The sequence below is a fragment of the Rhyacophila brunnea genome, unplaced genomic scaffold (assembly GCF_057557595.1).
Source record: "Rhyacophila brunnea isolate RB1 unplaced genomic scaffold, BYU_Rbru_1.0 scaffold_8, whole genome shotgun sequence".
Taxonomy (NCBI): domain Eukaryota; kingdom Metazoa; phylum Arthropoda; class Insecta; order Trichoptera; family Rhyacophilidae; genus Rhyacophila; species Rhyacophila brunnea.
In genome coordinates, this window is record NW_028233350.1 from 1,476,272 (window position 1) to 1,494,903 (window position 18,632).

Genomic DNA, 18,632 nt, shown 5'->3' on the forward strand with positions numbered 1-18,632 from the left:
CAAGTACCGCCAGTAAAACGTAAATATAATTGGGAAATAAGTATATTAATACAGTAATATATTTATTTTCAACATTATGGTTGATTGACAACTACTGATTCATTTATTATTATTTTTTTATAATAAACCAATAATAATTATGAACACATTGAGAACCGCTTTGATACACTACATTGCGATAAATCATAAAAATCTCAAAAAGATAACAACGTATTTAATAACAACAGTATTATAAAGTCAAAAGAACGGATGCCAATCAAAACTCCGACAAAGCAAAATGCCGATAGTCAAAATGACGTCCAAAATTTTGAAGTTTCGATTATGTTATTTCAAAATATCCCCACTTCTTTAATACTTTGGATGCTGAAGACGCACCTGGCGCGTAATAACCAGGCGGCCGATCGATGCAATTAACGTGTATTTTAAAGGTGGTAATAAAAAAATCATTATCTAGTCAGCAGCGTACTAATGATATGTTGGATTCTACTATCTGGAAAAGCTAGCATATACAACATGGTAAAATTTAAAAAGTTATAAAATGTATACTTTGATCCATCGAGAATAGTAGGTAGCTCCCATCTTAGTCAAAATTTTGATTAAATTAAAGGATTTTTATTAACAGGATTATAAATGGGTACTTTTTTTATTTATTTAGACAAAAACAGTAAAGTGACATAATAGAAATTAGCTAATAAAGTTGGTGCACCTATAGGACATATTGATTTGCTTTTCAATATTTTTTTACTATCTTTAAGAAGTTTTTTGTGTTATACTCTAAACTTGTATTTGCAAATTATTTTTAATTATATTAAATAAAATTTAATTAATTAGAATGCATAAATATTTATCGCAGCCCCCCCGATATCTCGCAAAAAACCCGCTGTCTCGCAGCGCGATATTAGCTACGGCCAAGACATTGACGTTGGACCACGCTCGCCTCATACAAAACTGTACGGCCACTAGGCGAGTTGTTCCTTCGGTCAAGAGCAACTTGATCGCCGGTCAGCGCTCTCAGAAATAATTTTCTTCGTGTGGGTTGTGCCTTTACTCACAGCTGATTGCAGATTAGATACGGCAAAAATACAACACCTGGTTTGCGGGGGAAGATCTTGTTGTAATAGATAGTGTCATAAAATAAATTATTCTTCATTTTGAAGTCTTCTTCTTCTTTTTCGAGATCTCAGATTTTCAATCTGCAAAAGTTATCAAATGCAACAATGTTTGTCTTTTCTTGTGGAAAATTATTAGAAATTCATTTAAGTGGACATGCCTTGCATATTAAAAGGCGTTCTATACTTTGTATTGATATTATTTGACTGCGCTTCACCGTCACCAGAAAACTCAAATTTATTTAAGAATACAAAACATTGTGGACATAACAAATCTAAATTCAAGACGTACACAACATGAGAATTACATTATAAAAAATAATACAATATAGAATATAATAATAATAATAACACAAAAACAAATTTAATCAAAACATACTTAAGTACAATTTAACCAGAAAAATAAAGTTTCAAAAACAAAATGCAAAGTACATCACTGAAAATGTGAAATGTGAAATGCAAAATGTGAAAATGAAAAGTCAAACATAACCCTCACAAGAGAGAATAGAATATAGAAAAAGAAATATATATATAATAACAATAATAAAAAAATAAAAATTATCAAAACATACGTAAGTACAATTTAGTACAGAAAAATATAATTTTTGAAAACAAAAAACATACAATTTTACACAGAAAAATAAAGTTTCAAAAACAAAATGCAAAGTACATCACTGAAAATGTCTATGTCTTTAGGGAGCGCATTTACTAATCTTGCACCCCTCGCTAATGGTGCCTGATAGGCTTGACACGAGGAAACGGTTCCGATCCAGAATAAATCAAGGCTTCGACTACGTAGGTAATTGGCAGGCGCATGTAAATTCAAATTTATTAGGAAACCAGAATTGGAAACCATCCCTCGCGCTAACAAGAAAAATTGTTTCAAGAGAAGAAGAGACCATTGAGATTCAAAAGAGTGAAAAGTAAGCATGCATTGTAGAAAGGCAGTCGGAAAATAATCATTTGACGAATTATTGAAAGGAAAATAGTTAAATGTCTTAAAATAAAGACACCGAAAAAATTTCTTCTGGACGCGTTCTAAAATAAGCTTATAGGAAACCTCATATAGACACCAGATAATCAACCCATATTCAAGAATGCTACGCACTAATGAGACGTAGAGTGTACGTAATACATTTGGATTCTTGAATGGTTTCAAATTCAACATGTTATCACGAAAGCGTCCTGCCATGATTTTCAGCCAATTACTTGACTTGACTGGATTCTTTGAGATCCTTTGAGGCTAAATTCATATGCAGATACCAGTTCTCTTCAATACCTAAAACATTTTTTTTATATATTGCATCTCTTCAACAGTATTGTTACTTCTTTAGTGTTATGCAGGATTACATGTAAATTGTACGTAAAACATTTCACCGTGGCACAGTTCACTATGAGCTTTCTATCGGAAAGAGATAGCCGTATACTATTCGGTCTACAATTGTATTAGATTCAATGTGAACATTAATTCAATGTTCATAGCTGATTTTGACAATATTCATGAATTCAAGAATGAAGACTTAACCTAAGTTAACCCAACCACCTAAGCAAACCTAACCTAATAAGTAATTCAGTATATTATCAGCTACTTTCAAAATTTGTTTGCTGCTGGCTTCCTGTAAAGTATAAATCGACAAGAACCGTGTTTTATTTAGACATAAATTTTATGTCAGTACTATACGACCCAAAGTGGTTGAGCGCTCTTTAATATACAGCCATATATTTCCGATACAGCATTTCACGGTGAAGTGTAATACGGCGAACTGTATATATGTACAAGTTTCCGGACACGCTCATGCACTGGGTTTGACCACGGATAAACAACTTATCTTTTACTCGTCTATCCACAATGTTTTTGGTTATGATGAGCCTTTGCAAATTAACTTTTCTCTTCCGGACATACGACTAAAGAACTGCAAAACTCTTTGGAGATATATCGTCGCTGTAGGATTGGTTTCCCGAATAGACCAAATGTTCAGGAGACGGAAAACAAATTTCATAATCCTATATTTAAATACATGGAGATATTTAAATTGTTATTTTTACAGCATATGAATGATGTATTCATTACCATTACAAAGTAATTTAAAGAAAGGGATGGTTCTCGTCCAATTAGATACAAAAAAACATTCTGCATTAAGAGGTCGATTTCGACAAAAACGGATATTCGGGAAACCAATCCTATAGCGACGATATTGCAAAAATATCATCTATAATGGATACTTTCGTCCTCTTTGCTGTCTGTAGAACTTTCAGCAGACACCCCGACTAATATAATAAATTCAAATAAATTAATCTGTCGTATATTATATATTATTTAAATTTATTTATTTTTGTGTAAATCTATGACAATAAAATCACTCTATGTGAATTATTTGTACCTACTTAATATCTACCTATCGTTCACTATAATATAATATATGATCTGATCGTAATGCAATGTTTATTGATATTGATCATAAAGTAATCATTTTTAATAATATAGTGTTGTTTATATTATTTTAATCTTGACCTAGAATGAATATCAGTGTGTATAAATATTTTTTTGTTAATATAGGTTAAGATTACTCTCGGTAAGTAATAAAACTTTTAATGGTTTTGTTGGCAAAGTGCAGTTTATATTACCATCGTTTAGATTTTAGACAAAGCGGAAAACAATTTTATTGTACGATATAAAAACCACATTGCTGTCTTTACGGTAATAAACGATGCACGTAATAGGTATAGCAGTTTTATTGTATAAAAAAATATACAATACCAAAACGTAATGATGAATTTATTAAGTACCTACCAAATTATCACAAAAAATATAGATACATAATTTTAAATATTAGAAGGTTTCTTATATACATAAGTACTCTTCCGCATCTGTAATATGCGTGATGGAATCTTTAATATTTCTTTCTTTATTTAAATTTTCTTTACTTTAGTTAGATGAAGCATTTATTATGAACACCACTTGGAAAAACTAAGATGTTTTAAAATTAAACGATACTTACGTATTCTTAAATCATACCCGTACACCGTAACACTGCTGTACTTACCTTAAAACTGATATTAATTTAGTAACCATCAAGAACGCCGGAATATTGTTTGTTTATAAATCCAGCAGGTTGAGACTCTTTCGATGTCTGCATATGATGTAATCTAATATCGCATTTTATCAACTAATGTGATATGAGGTTGTATTTATTATAGTCCACTCTATTACATCTTTTTTTATTTAACACAAATGCATAATACAAGCTACATTTAGGTAAAATGGTATCAGATTCTTCTGGCAGTACAGGCGACTCATTTAATACTTTAAAATTACACTAATACATTAATTCATCATTGCCGCAATGCCAGAAGAATCCGTTCTTCCTCTATACTACACTAAAAAGTCAAGTCAAGAAATAAATAAAACAGCTAAATCCTTAGCATAACAAAATTATTAATTAGTATAACATTATTACGGTAAAATAATACATTATCCAATTGACCTGTGTTCGGCACTATTACGGATTGTAGAAAAAGGTCATGCAACGATAACCTATATATTTTTTAAAAAGGACGTAAACGCTTTTAATGTTTTGGATACCTACTTCTCTCTGAAAGAATAAGTTCTGCATACCTAATTGGCGGCACAACAATCATATTTTCAGTGGTAAAATCTAGTCTCTTTTAGTCGACATGGTAAAATAATTCCATATCAGTCCAAAATCGGATTCCATAATTCTAAAATAAAATCTTACCACTATATACTTAGTTTTTTTGTTCTCAAAGATGCTCTAGTTGAAAGTCTGCAAGTCAAGCTATAGAAACAGAAAATCAAAACATGTGACTTTGCACTTAGGCGTCAGTATGTAGGTATGTATTATTATCAATGCGTAACTCAACAAGGTAAAGGGTGGATACGAGTAGATAATGCATAATAATATACATTTCATGCAGTATACCAGGTATGTTAAACAAGTCGATCGCTGGATGTATTTTACTCAATCACACCACAGATTCATATGAATTGAGTCATGAAAATGTAAAAAGCATGTAAGTACATTCAGTTTAATAGTAACAGTAATATTATAATATTTGAAAAAAGGGAACGTATTAACTATTCCCATTTTTATTTCCATAATTAGTTTAAAATTAACCATGAGGAAACCCGTGTGATCTTGTCATATGAGATGATTCGTATTGTGCCTACTACTCACAATCTACTGTGGGAGTTAAAAGAGTATTTATATGAACTCCCACGCTTACTGAGGCGTAGTCACTTTACCGTCATGCAACAAGCTCTTTGTATAGTAGGATAAAGGCTTGACAATGAGTGCAACGAGTGTCCAAAAAGAATATCAAAAGATACTTATCACGACAAATGGGAAATTTGTGAAATATATATAGTGTCGTTGCTTTATTTGTAACGCCTCAGTATTCTCAGTTCGTTCAAGTCGATTGGAGAGTGTGGTAGATCATTACCAGTTTTGATACTGGATAGTAGATCACAACCTATTTGGGTACGCCTGGGCAGTAGATTAATTTTAATAAATAGAGTTATGGTATTTATTAATAATGAGACAATTTTAAATACATTAAATTTTTTCTAAACATTTTATTTTGTGTGCCCTTCTTCTGCCAGATGCAGCTTTTTGTGGCTTTTGCTGTATCAGTTTCAGTTTGTCAGAATTACCATTTTTAATGCAACAAACAATAAATGTGTTTTTGATTTTTCAAAGTTTCTATAAAAATGACATATCAGGTATCCTTTTGAAGATATTAATTTGTATGTATTTAGGATCCCTTATAATATATAAGTATAAGAGTGTTTTATTCGACAAATTCGGCTTAACACTGTTTTCCTCTAACAGGGATCATCATGAACAAAATCTGTGGAATAATATGGAAAGGAAAATATTAAAACATATTATAATTAAAGCTTTTAGCAGATTCTCTTCATATGTATTATAGAATAATTAACTAATAATTAATTGACAATATACGTACAACATTTAATTACATAATATAGTGTTTCATATTTTGTAATATATTATAAAGTAAGTTGATACGTTTTAATTTTAGTTATTGTATCTGACAAAATAATTATATTGAAAAGCTTACTGAATTTAAATTATTTGCAAAACGAATTACAATATTATTATGTCTTATGGAAAGTTTTTGTACAGCATTTGTCTCGTTTCTTAAAATAAACTGAACAATGATGAAGTGAAAAACCTTAGTTTTATCGATTAGATGTAAAAGAAAAATAGGTTCCGTGAACAGGCTGTCTGTTTTTGACTAGCACGTTTTCATTTTTGAGATACACTGTGAAATCACTGACGTACTGTAGTAGAAATTACTGATATTTCTGTATTTACATTGGTTATATTGTAAGCCAAAATATTTTTCCCGATTTTATTCTTTCATGTGACATAACCATTCGGTCATAAAGATATCTTATTCTAAACGAAATAAAAGGTTGAATACGCGGAAGTGAAATGGTCGTGTTTTCAACAGAAAACCTCCGCGACAAAAATGTATCTGATAAAAATCGCTCCGCTGTCCATTGCGTCATATATTATTATAATATATTTTTATTTTATTGTAATTTTATTATGTATGTGAGTGTGGAGACTTTTTGAGAAGATGCTTGAAATGTCAAACTGAAAAGAGAAACGAGTTTTATGTGTGTCCAGCATCGGCTTTCTTCTCTATTATATAGAATATAATATTCATAAATAAAAATAGTAAAATATTTTAAAATTATATGTAAATATAACTGAACAACTGCCATTTTAAACTACTTAATAATATGTGGAGTATCGTTGATTTGATAAGACATATTAAGGTAACCTCATATCCTTTCATATCGTTTGCCTCATTACTGTGGATGACTGATGATCAGTAAAATGACAGCCGTTTCCAGCAATTTATTGTTATGTGAAGTGATTTGCATTGATATGTTACCTCTTTTGACGTGAGCAGCAATCACCTTCCTATATTATATAATATGAATATAAATAATTCTACAGTTGAGTTCTACAATTCTACTCTATCCCTAGTTCTTCGATGCTACGTACATCCACCAAACTTTGTGAATTCGTCTATCCAGCGAGTTTTAGGCGTCGCTTAGTCCGTTTAGTGTCACTTGGGTACCACTACAAGACAGTATTTATCCAGCGGTTGTCTACTTACCGAGCAAGCTGTTGTCGTCTTGTCCTCTTGTATACTTCTGCATTTATCGGTTTATTTTGTGGTCTTTCCGCGTTATGCTCAACATGCATCTTCTACACCACGTTGCGCTACTCGTTATTTTTATATTACTATTGCATTAAGGGTCCATGTTTTACATGCACATGCGAGCACTGGTAGCACACATTGGTTGAACACTTCACATACAAGATGCATTGGAAGGTGAGTTTTTTATCTGCGAAAAATTTCATCATACTATATTAATATACTGTCAATAAAGAATCTAAATAATACGTGGTTAATAAAGAGTTTTTTTATTCAACGAATAGTTCACTAAATTAACATTCTTTATTGAACTTTTATAATTTAGAAATATCTCAGACACAATATTATTATGTATTATAAAAAATCTTATAACTAGATAGAAATGGTACCTACCCCCATCGGATTCATTGGATAGATGCATGTTTGATTTTTAATTCTAATCGGTATGTTTCTGAGGTGTTTCTAAATTATATAAATACGTGGTACCTAATAATTTTTTTTTATCTAAATTCAAAAAAATCTGTGTCATACAAACGAAATTTTGTGAACAGACGTAAATACTTAAATTTAATAATAATATTCTTCTAAATAATATATTACTTTATGTGTACCCTATCAGCTGTCAGATATTTTCATGTAAAAAAAATTCTATTGAATAATTATTGATTGTAGGTGCCTCTAATACTTAGATAATAATATCCAATACGATTTGTTTTACCTCTAGTAATTTTTTATTGTGTGTTAAAAAAATATTCTTAATATATTATTTTATAAATTATTACACTACACACATTATATAATACTAAATTACATACATGTAAGTAATCGATATAATATTAAAATAACCGCTTAAATGTATTAGATAACAATAAATCCTAACTAGATTTTCAGTTCAAGGAAGTATTTAAAAAATTAATCTCTTAAGCCTTTGTTTCCGCAAGCGAGGCCAGTAATAACAATTAATAATATTTAACAAAAAAAAATGCTTCGGTTTATCTGCTTGCCCACAAATTAAAGTGTTTGATACTCTGACAGATGTATCGTTTGTTAAGTATCGTACATAAATCACAACACCAAAGTTATTTGGCTATTATGATTTTTTTTTTCGTGTATCACGACGCACAGTAACGCATTACAGGCGGTGAAAACCTTAATTTGTGGTGATTACTTTGGTAACTATCATTGGTGTAATCTAAAATGAATTTAACAAACGGTTTTATATGACATTTAAAACCTCACATGCTTAATTTAATAATATATTGTGTTGTATTGATATACTAAGTAAATAAATGATATTTATTTTAGATATAAGTTATTTGCTACAACAGTGTAATATATCGTAAGATAATTATTATTTATGAGAATATTAGATATATATATAAATGTTAAAATAATTAAGTTTACTTTATCTGGATACTGCAACAGTTCTATTCTATACACAAAGCTGCTTTCGATTGCTGTCGGTGGCTATCGAGGATAGTTTGTCATAATATTAAGGCAGTTAATTGTTACAATAAGTTAACCGTGTGGCTGTGTTAATTTTTAGAGCGAGATATACAGTTTTAACAGTTTATACGGCGAACTTATTGTAACAATTATAATATCTAAATACATAAATATGATAAACTATTCTCAATAGCCATCTATAGCAGCATGGTGTACGCTAGAAAGTACGGCAACGTGTGAAATAATATTATTTCAGAGTAAACTAGTAATATTATGTATCAACGGTTGAAAGGTTTTGATTATCCTATGATAAATTGACATAAATATTTTTGAAGGAAATTACTAAAAGAATATACTATAGAAAATAATATGTAAAAGCAAAAAAAAAATATTAGGTACCTACACATCGATTTGTTGTAATCTTGCAAAATCGTACCCTTTTATAGTACCTTTTCATAGAGATTTTTTTTCTGTGGCAATTGAACTATTATTTTTTAATACGAAGTTAGCCTTTTGCTGAAATGATAAGTACTCATAAATACAAGTTGTGATTGCAACAGACGACTGTTATTAAATAACTATAAAATTGTTAATCACACTTGTACAACCTTGGGTTATTTTTTTTGTATAAGTCACGAATTCATACGAAAAAAATTGCCGTGATTTAAGAAGCACGCATTGTGCAGTAACTAGCCATAAGACTTCCGTCGAAGATTAAAGACGTCACGGTAGGGTTCATGTTAGATTATCATTGAATTCATAGAAAAAACATGGGAAAATATTATGTAAACGAGGACAAAAGTGTCTAGTTAACTCAAAAATTATGTCAAATCGTCAAACAATGACTGGGCAACCAGCTATTGTTTGAAATTAATTAATAGACCTACTCACATTTATATCATTCTTTTATATTTTTAACGTAGAATACGTTTATTGGCAGTTTTTACCTCAAAAAATCGTAATACGGTGGTGTCACGTTTTTGTCAACATTAAAAAAATCAACAAAAAAGTACACTCACACGTGTTTATAGAAAGAAAGCACTATTTTTGCGCCGATTTGGGCGATTTATCAGTTAACTATAGGCAAAATCACGCAGAGCGAGAAAAATAAGTATTTATAATAGCCCTGATGCAAATCAAGATATAATATGTAATACTAATCGGTCATATTCTACTCATGATTTTATTCATGAAAATTAAAACATTTTTAGAAATAACTCGTTTGAACTATTAAAACCTCTGATGACAATTTTATAAAAATCTTGATTTTCCATAATTTCTCTTGGCTTATATTACACGACATTATTTAGTCAATCTCATAATAAACATATAATTACAAATTAGATAAATCTAGTTTTATATAGCCTCACAAAATAAAATTAAGAACTACCTTAATTTTTATGCATTTAAAGCAGTTTTCTTCACGACTGTAAAATTTCAACTTATCATATTTATTGAGGTCAGCAGAGATCAACGACAAATTCTCATTCATAAAACTTCTGTACTATTTAAAGATATCATGTTTAATTTAATTTTAGCATTCACTTTATGAAATCTTTAAGATGTATATTCGAATAATTTTAATATTTTTAAATTGTTTATATTTATAGCTTTTACGTGCATGCCATGCATAGATCATAGAGCCTGAATTTCACTTAGCGACCCGGGTCATTAAAACCGGTATGAAGTACCTAATATAATATAAAACTCATATTATGACTTAGAATTTTAACGTAAAATGATCCAATCCATTATGCAATCGATAGAATTTATATCATCATACATAAAAATGGTTCAAAATAATAATATTACCGGATTTTTTAAAAAAATTAAGTTCAATGCAGTAATATAACATAGTTATCAATGTTGATTTAAATTAAATAATAATCATTTTTGATTTTCTAAAACAATAAAAAAGTTAAGTATATGAAGAATAAATATAATTGAATACGACTACATTTAAAAACAGTTTTAAATAATATAATACGTAATTAAAATATGAAAGAAAATGAAAATTATACCAAACCTAATTAAGAAAGTATTAGTTTTGTTTTTCAAGAAATGAAAATATAATTAAAATTAAATTCTACAGGTTTTTAAAAAGGTTTGTCGATAGCTATTTTGGTTATAACACCATTATCAAAACTAGTAATCCACGGTGGCCGCGCGGCTTAAGCATTGGACTATCACGCCGTGAGTCCCAGGTTCGAATCCTGGGTCTGGCAAGTACACATATTGTTTTTCAATTTGTGTGTGAGTCAGGGTATGCACCTAATAAGTTGAGCAAGTGGTTGACATCCATTTCTCGTAAAAAACAAAATCTGTTAATACAAACCTCTACTCTGTGGAGGCCCATATGATCCTATTAGGATCAGACATGGTCGAAAAAAAAAATATATTTTCATTTCTGGTAAAATAGAATAGGTACTACCAAGTAAATGTTAACTCAATTAATAGTTTTGTTTTTGTTTGAAGTGTTCATAAAAATAAATATATGTATTAATAATAGAAATGAGCATTTTTTTTCACCATAGATTATTTATTTTGTATATTAATAAAAAAAAAACAATCTTATTATTGCACTTGTTATAGATACAGGTTCCTATGTTAACCTATACTTTAACTGGCAGTTAATTTTTTAAAGTTCGAGTCATACTGTTTTAAAAATATTGATACACAATATAGATAAACAAAACAACATAAAGATTATCTTATTTCATAATTATTAATCACGAAAATTGAAATCAAGGTCTATTGTAAAGATGCGCATGTTTTTAAAAAGATATACATATAATAACTGAGTGCAGAAAATACAGTAATATTCAAGGTTTTTACATGATCATGATTACAGTTTTGTCTAACAACAAATTTTTGAAGATTGTATATTATTATCAATAGTGAACAATATACTAGTGAAGTTAAATATGTACCAATGTAATTTAAAATGAAACTGTTAAGATACAAAGGTTAAAAAATAGCTTATGATAAGTATCAAAACGCTTTTCTTGTCAAATCTTTGATATGGATAAGTAATAAATATATTTTCTACCTCATAAATCAATTAAATTATTCTTATCAACATGAAAAATTACATCATACAAACATAAAATAATCATTATAAGCAAGTATATATAAATATTTTTTAAAAATACCAAAAGATAATAGTTATGGCAAATGTATTTGTTAAAATACCCATTTGTAACGCGCGGTATGTAAAGCAATAAAATCTATTAGTAAAGGAATTCCACCGCGTCAAATAATATTATTTTAATTTATAATCACCGTATATTGAAGTGTGTATTATAAAAAATATGCCTACGAAACTATTCATTAAGATCAATTATTTACTGAGAATACATTCATTACATCTTCTAAAACGGTGTTCTAAATAATATTATGTAATGTCAAAATATAGTGACTTCAAGATCATTCTCAAACAAATCGGTGCTACATAATAAACAATACAAATTATAAAAAAATCAGCCGATTTAGCGTTTACCTACTTGATTTCGATTAATAATTATTTTTTCTTAATGTTGCTATGTCGCTTTTTAATCAATACATAATATGATGGAGAAATCAACTGTATAATATATATACAGATATATGTGGAAAAAGTATTTTATGTAATGTGTATATTTTTTATTTTACCTTTCATTCGTATTTAAAGAAACGTGATGATATTGTAGTGGATACTATAGGATTATATTATACAATTCAGAATCGTACCTACTGGTAAAACTTTTTTTCTGCAGAAAACCATTTTATAGAAAAAAATAAGTAGAATTCCATATAAAATGAATACATAATGATTTATAATCTACTAATGTAAATATAAATATATTTATAAAATTACACTCATAATATATATTATAAGTGTAAGAAAGTAAACCAATGGGTCTATTCTATACCTATCGTCCGCCAAAGTGATAAATATTGTCACTTTATCATATTTATGTATTGATTGAGGGGCCTATTATAATTGTTACAATAAGTTAGCCGTCTAAACAGTCAAAACTGTCTATTTGGCTCTAAAGTTAACACATCCTAGAGAGGTGCGTTAAAACATAGGACTTGTTGTAACAATTACAACTAATTTATTGTAATCGTTACAATAAGTGCTGATATTTCGATATAAACCTACCCTAGATAGCTGCCGTAGAGGCCGAAAAGTAGTCTTGTGTGTAGAATAGACGCGCAAGTATGCTAATTTTGACAAACCTCATGTAGAACTTGGGAAAAAAGCATACAGTGCTCGGGGTTGTATTAAAGGATTTTTATTTTTGCGAGAAATGAGTGTGAGCCACTTGCTCAACTTATTAGGTCCATACGTCGACTCCAAATATACATTGAAAAACAACATGTGAATTTTACGACAATATGATTAGGCGACACGTCAACCCTCGGCCATGACAAAAAGTAGTTTTTTTTAAATCAAAATTGGAAGTCAATTATTATTTTTGTCATGGCGTTCAATTTAAAGTTAACTCATTAATAGTATTTTACTTTGGCCAATTTCAAATTAAATAAACATAATATTACAAAAAGATTATATTTTTTATCCTTGAAACAGTTTTCTATTAAAATTTGCAGTCCAAGATGCAGTATTCCCCATTCTGGACTGTATCATATTATTGCCAATACTTTGCACACTGAGTTGCTTAGTAGTCGTATGCTTCTGCTGACCTCTGTTTTTCTATATACAAATTAATTATTAATTACATACCGTGAATATTACAAATTACAAATTTAAGACGTTCACAACATGACACTAAAAAACAAAGAAACAGTGTAAAGAAGAAATAAATATATGTAGTATCACAAAAACAGTATGAAAAGTAAATTAAAAAGTACAAAATTATAAAAAAAAATATATGTATTATGTTATAACCTGGGGTAAATCATACGTATCATTGCGGTAAATAATTCCGAACTATGCAATATTTCTGTGTTTGATATTTTAGCTCATTTCAGTCCAAACATCGTACGCTATATTATACAGTTTAAAGCCTCCAGTCATCTGACAATTATCATATAGAATTAAAACAAGCGTGCAAAATCTGTTTTCGAAAATTATTTTCAAGAATATCTACGTAATATATTACAACAATTATATAAATTGATATAAATTAATACTTTTTAATAAAAATATTTTTTTGGTTTTAATTTAATTTGAGAGGCACTGAATCAAAGTTCCTCCATTTGGAATTGCAGAGGTCACGTCCGAAATTTATACCACTGGACCTTGATACCAATAAGCTTTTTTATATGTTAAATAGTAATAATACGTTTGGATTTTTGATCTCTCCGCGTACAAAAGTTTTTCGATAACACCCAGGATGTGGTACTAAGTGCTTTTTCACGGCCGTGTCAAATGTCAAAAAGTTCTAAGGTGATTTTGATAGATGGCTCTTAGAACAGTTTGCGACTGAGTCAATCAGTGCAACAAAGTGATAATTACGTTACACTGTTTAGCTGTAGAGAGCTGCCTTGAGATAGACATTGTTTGTAACAAGGGACTAATCATTCAACGTTATGCCTTTTAGACATGCCAAAACGATTTGTTCAATAAGGCAACGTAATTGATGAGGATTTTTGTGAATATAATAGAGATACGAAAAAACTGACAGCCGTTTATAAAAACATTTTAATTGCTACAAAATGGTTTTAATTACTTCTTCCCCTACTCCTGTGCCGATTTAAAAAAAAATCTTTGTGGTGCTTTATGTATTGAGATATAACTTCTAAACGTTTTAAACAATTAATGGAAATAATTATAATAAGTGAAGTATTTTTATTCCAAATAATCAACATTTATTCGGTACATAAAACAGTATTTTATTTAAATTTTAATTTCTTTTTTGGTATTTATAATATTTATTTATAGGTACTCGTACTGTTATAATAGAGATGTGGTACTTTACAGTGATTGGGAAGAAACTCAAGACGTAGGTAGTTTTGCACATAATAAACACATTTATATGGTTATTATATACGGTTAGGGAATATATGTTTAACTCATTGGCGGGGCTCGAGATTATAACATGCTCTCGCGGCTCAATAAAATCAAGCCTGATAAAGCTATATTTTGAATCGGCTACTTGCTAACTTACAGTGACCGGTGTAAGGGCAATTGAAGACCTGAGAATGAAAAGTGAACAAAAAACAATTTTTTTTTTAAATAATTTTACTATTTAATAGTGAATTTTACAGGACAGCCTATAAACTGATTAAAAAAAAATGTGTGATTCTATCATTCAAAAAGTGAATGTAACATGATAGTTAAAGTGGTTGTGAACAATGGTTTTTTTTTTATTTGAAATTACCGAAAAACCGTCTTTAGACGTTTTTGTCCAGTTTTCATTCTTAGGTCTTCAATTTTCTTTTTCAGAAATCTGAAATCATCGCTTTCGCCTAAAGACTGCACATTTTGCTAACACGGCACCAATTTTAAGCAAAAATGAAACTGGCTCTATTTTAGTTATATTATTTTAATCATACATATACGTGAACCCACGACTATGTTTTGGTTTATATTGAATAATTTATCAAGCATTGTAAGTCTATCAACTGAGGCCACTTGTATGAATTTGTAGAGATTCGGAACCTGATTACTAATTATTTTTCAAAATGTTACTAGTTGAGTCTTTCTAATAGTTGGACATTAATACTATTCTTTTGGCATGTTTTTTTTATTTATTTTAACACTGCAATAGTATATAAACAAGGCTCAATAATACCAGTGTACCAGTACTTAAGCAATCACAGAAACAACCGGGTAAGATACAATCACAAATAAGTATTGTGATCCCATTGGTAGGTAATCAAAATCGGACCCCCCGGATGAGAAGCTAATGCCTTGTATATTAGACTATGATGACTGCATAAATATGCATTGATTTAGTACATAAGCCTAAGAAACTTGAATATTAGTGTCAGTTGTTTATTAGTTTTTATAGTAAGATAATAATATGTACATAGAATCTGAAGATGCTAAAAACGGATACCGAATTGATAATATAGGTTTCTATGGAATGCTTCAAATATATATTTCTTCATACATTATTGTACATTGTTTATGTATCAAAACGATATATGTACATATCGTGTAAACATAGAATTATTATATTATAATATTACGTATTATGTTCTAAAAAAATCGTTATGTTGGAACAGCCTTCGTTTTTGATTAAATCTTTAAAAATCATTATCTTTTAAAAAAAGTTTTTTATAATGGTTTTAGATTTCTCTGAGGTATTTTCAAATTATATACCTATTGTTTAAATAAATTATTATTAAAATAATATTGAAAAACTATTTTAACGTTAAATTTAGTACCTTAGTCAAACACAAAAAAGCTTTCTGTTAGTAATATAAATGTTACCATGTAGGTAAGTTCATATTTATATCTTTCAAATCTTTTATATCAATGTATTATATTTGATTTATTAAATTTACAAGTTCTTCATATATTTATTATCATGTATATACCTATATAATACCTAGATAATAAAGAATTAAAATGAATTCGCAATGGAACATTTACCCAATGTGTACAATATTACGTGGTTAATTTTTTCTATTACTTCACGTTGTTTGTATGCAGAAATAATATGCCGCCGGAAACTCATACGGATAGCCTTGTATTTATTCGAATGATGGGCTAATAAATAAAATATGTTTTTAAGCTTACTCAATAAAAATTGCAGTACCAATAATGCATTTAATTCGCTAATGGTACCAAACCTTTGACCAACCGTCTAAAATAATAAAACAAGGTTCAAAATCTGTGACGAGTGCTTTTAATTGAATCAATAAAAGTGACGTCAGTGCTTTTATGGAGCTGAAAGTAACACATGTTTATTACATGACGTTTCACATGATCATCTTACATGAAATGATGCAACTAAGGTCACGTAAGCCAAAGATCTTAACGTGATAAATTCTTATGATATCCGAAGTCAAGATCAAATCCAAATGTTACTCGCTCTTATCCTTTTTATCTTGTTTTTGGAGTACACTATTTATTATGATGCATGGTTTTTTTTTATTCGCAAACTTGTAATTTTAAATCACGAAAAATGATATCAACCTTTTAAAAGTTCAATACACCGTCATAATCGGATCTCCTAAATGAAAATAAGGCAGCTAAAGTAAACATACATATTATGATTGAGAAGAAAAATAACATTGAAAAAATAAAATATTACAGTGATGACGATACTATGATGGATTTTGTATGATGGGTTTTTTACATATTATCCTTGAATGAATGTGGGTATAATGATTTATTGTAATAAATAAAAAAAACATACCTACTGTTAAGTCATTAGAACGTTTGTAGTAATATAAAAAAATAATATAAACAAACATTCATAAACGTGATTTCATATTTTCTAGAAAATTCACAATCCCCAGGTGCAACAATGAGTTGAGTGCTTATAATCCGAGAGACGTAGTTTTTTTAATATTCGTCTACCTAAGGTAGAAGAACTGCGAGTTCGGCGTATGCAAGTCAGACAGATGACTATTGGTATCAAGTATGCATGTTGTAAGTAGTTTATTGATCACCACATTACAAAGTTATATCGTAAAATAAAAGTATAGATCGTTCAATTGCGAATTTACTTAGGTATTGTAGAAAAATGGGTTAACAGTGTACTTGTACTTTAACTAAAAGTTTTTAAATTTCTTTTTTATCATTTACTAATAATATCATTTTCACATACATGAAAAGGTATCTTTGATTCTCTGCATCTTCAAAACATGGTATTGGATAACATTTTACATTTGTAAAATTGCTTGGTTCAACTTCTTGGGCATTGAGTCAATACTTTTGTTAAAATAAATTACATAATATTATACATACGGAAAACAAAATAATATATTAATAACCCATAAATACTTCAATGTACTATTAGATGTATTATAATTGATTAAAATGTGTTGCTTTCACAATTGAATCTTTTATGAATTAATTTTTTTAATATTTTAAATATTTACTTAGGAATTATATTATATAATTAGAAGTATATATTTTTGTTAATTCCTCGTGGTCCTCCCTTACATGGGCACTTTGAATACATGAAGTACACTTGGATGCATGGTGACCTAGACCAATACTTGTGCATCTGCTCCTAAATCACTCCCAGTCGTAAACAACTGCTGATGCTTCACATTCCAACGTAGGGCCTCTTGATATGCTCGATTAGGAGCGAGTATGGTGCGGGGCTAGTTGGTTTGAAGGGAACTGTTAGGTAGTCCAAAACACTGAATATTTTTTTTATTCAACGAATAATTTACAAGATTTAAGAATTTAACATTATGTTATTGAACATACATAATTTGAAAACTTTTCGACGCCCAGCTGGATTTGAATATTATGAACCTTCTGGGATTAGCGCTCATGTCGCAATTAGATAGGACACGTATAGCTAAGTGGTCAAAGCACGTTTTTGATTGTATATGTACGTTTATTTAAATTCCCACTTAGTTAATATACTTAAGTTTTACCGCTAGAGGTTATACAGATTTTTTTTAATCATCGTAGTATAAGTAACTATGCTCTTATAATGTGATAGCGTTCGGAATGAGAGTAACTTATATTAAAAAAAAAAAAAAAAAAACACGAAATCATCCACCCTTTTAAAGGAACTTATTATTATTTGTCGAAACATGAACCGCAATCGGTAGGTTTTATGGAGACGGGTCGGTTGTAAAGTAATTACTCGGTTGCGATACACAAAGGGAAAGATTCTTTGATGGCGGGACTTCCCCGCTGCAGTAGGAGGCTGCTTTTCATACTCTGCTTTTCATTCACCTTATGAAAATGTTCTTTGGAGAGAAACCGCGCTTGCGGTG

General features: G+C 29.3%; 1 protein-coding gene across 2 annotated transcripts in view; it reads left to right on the plus strand.

Moving 5' to 3' along the window:
- The window catches only part of LOC147063825 (uncharacterized), a 457,860-nt gene that overhangs the window by 147,782 nt on the left and 291,446 nt on the right, over positions 1-18,632 (plus strand). The gene's annotated exons all lie outside the window — the stretch shown is intronic.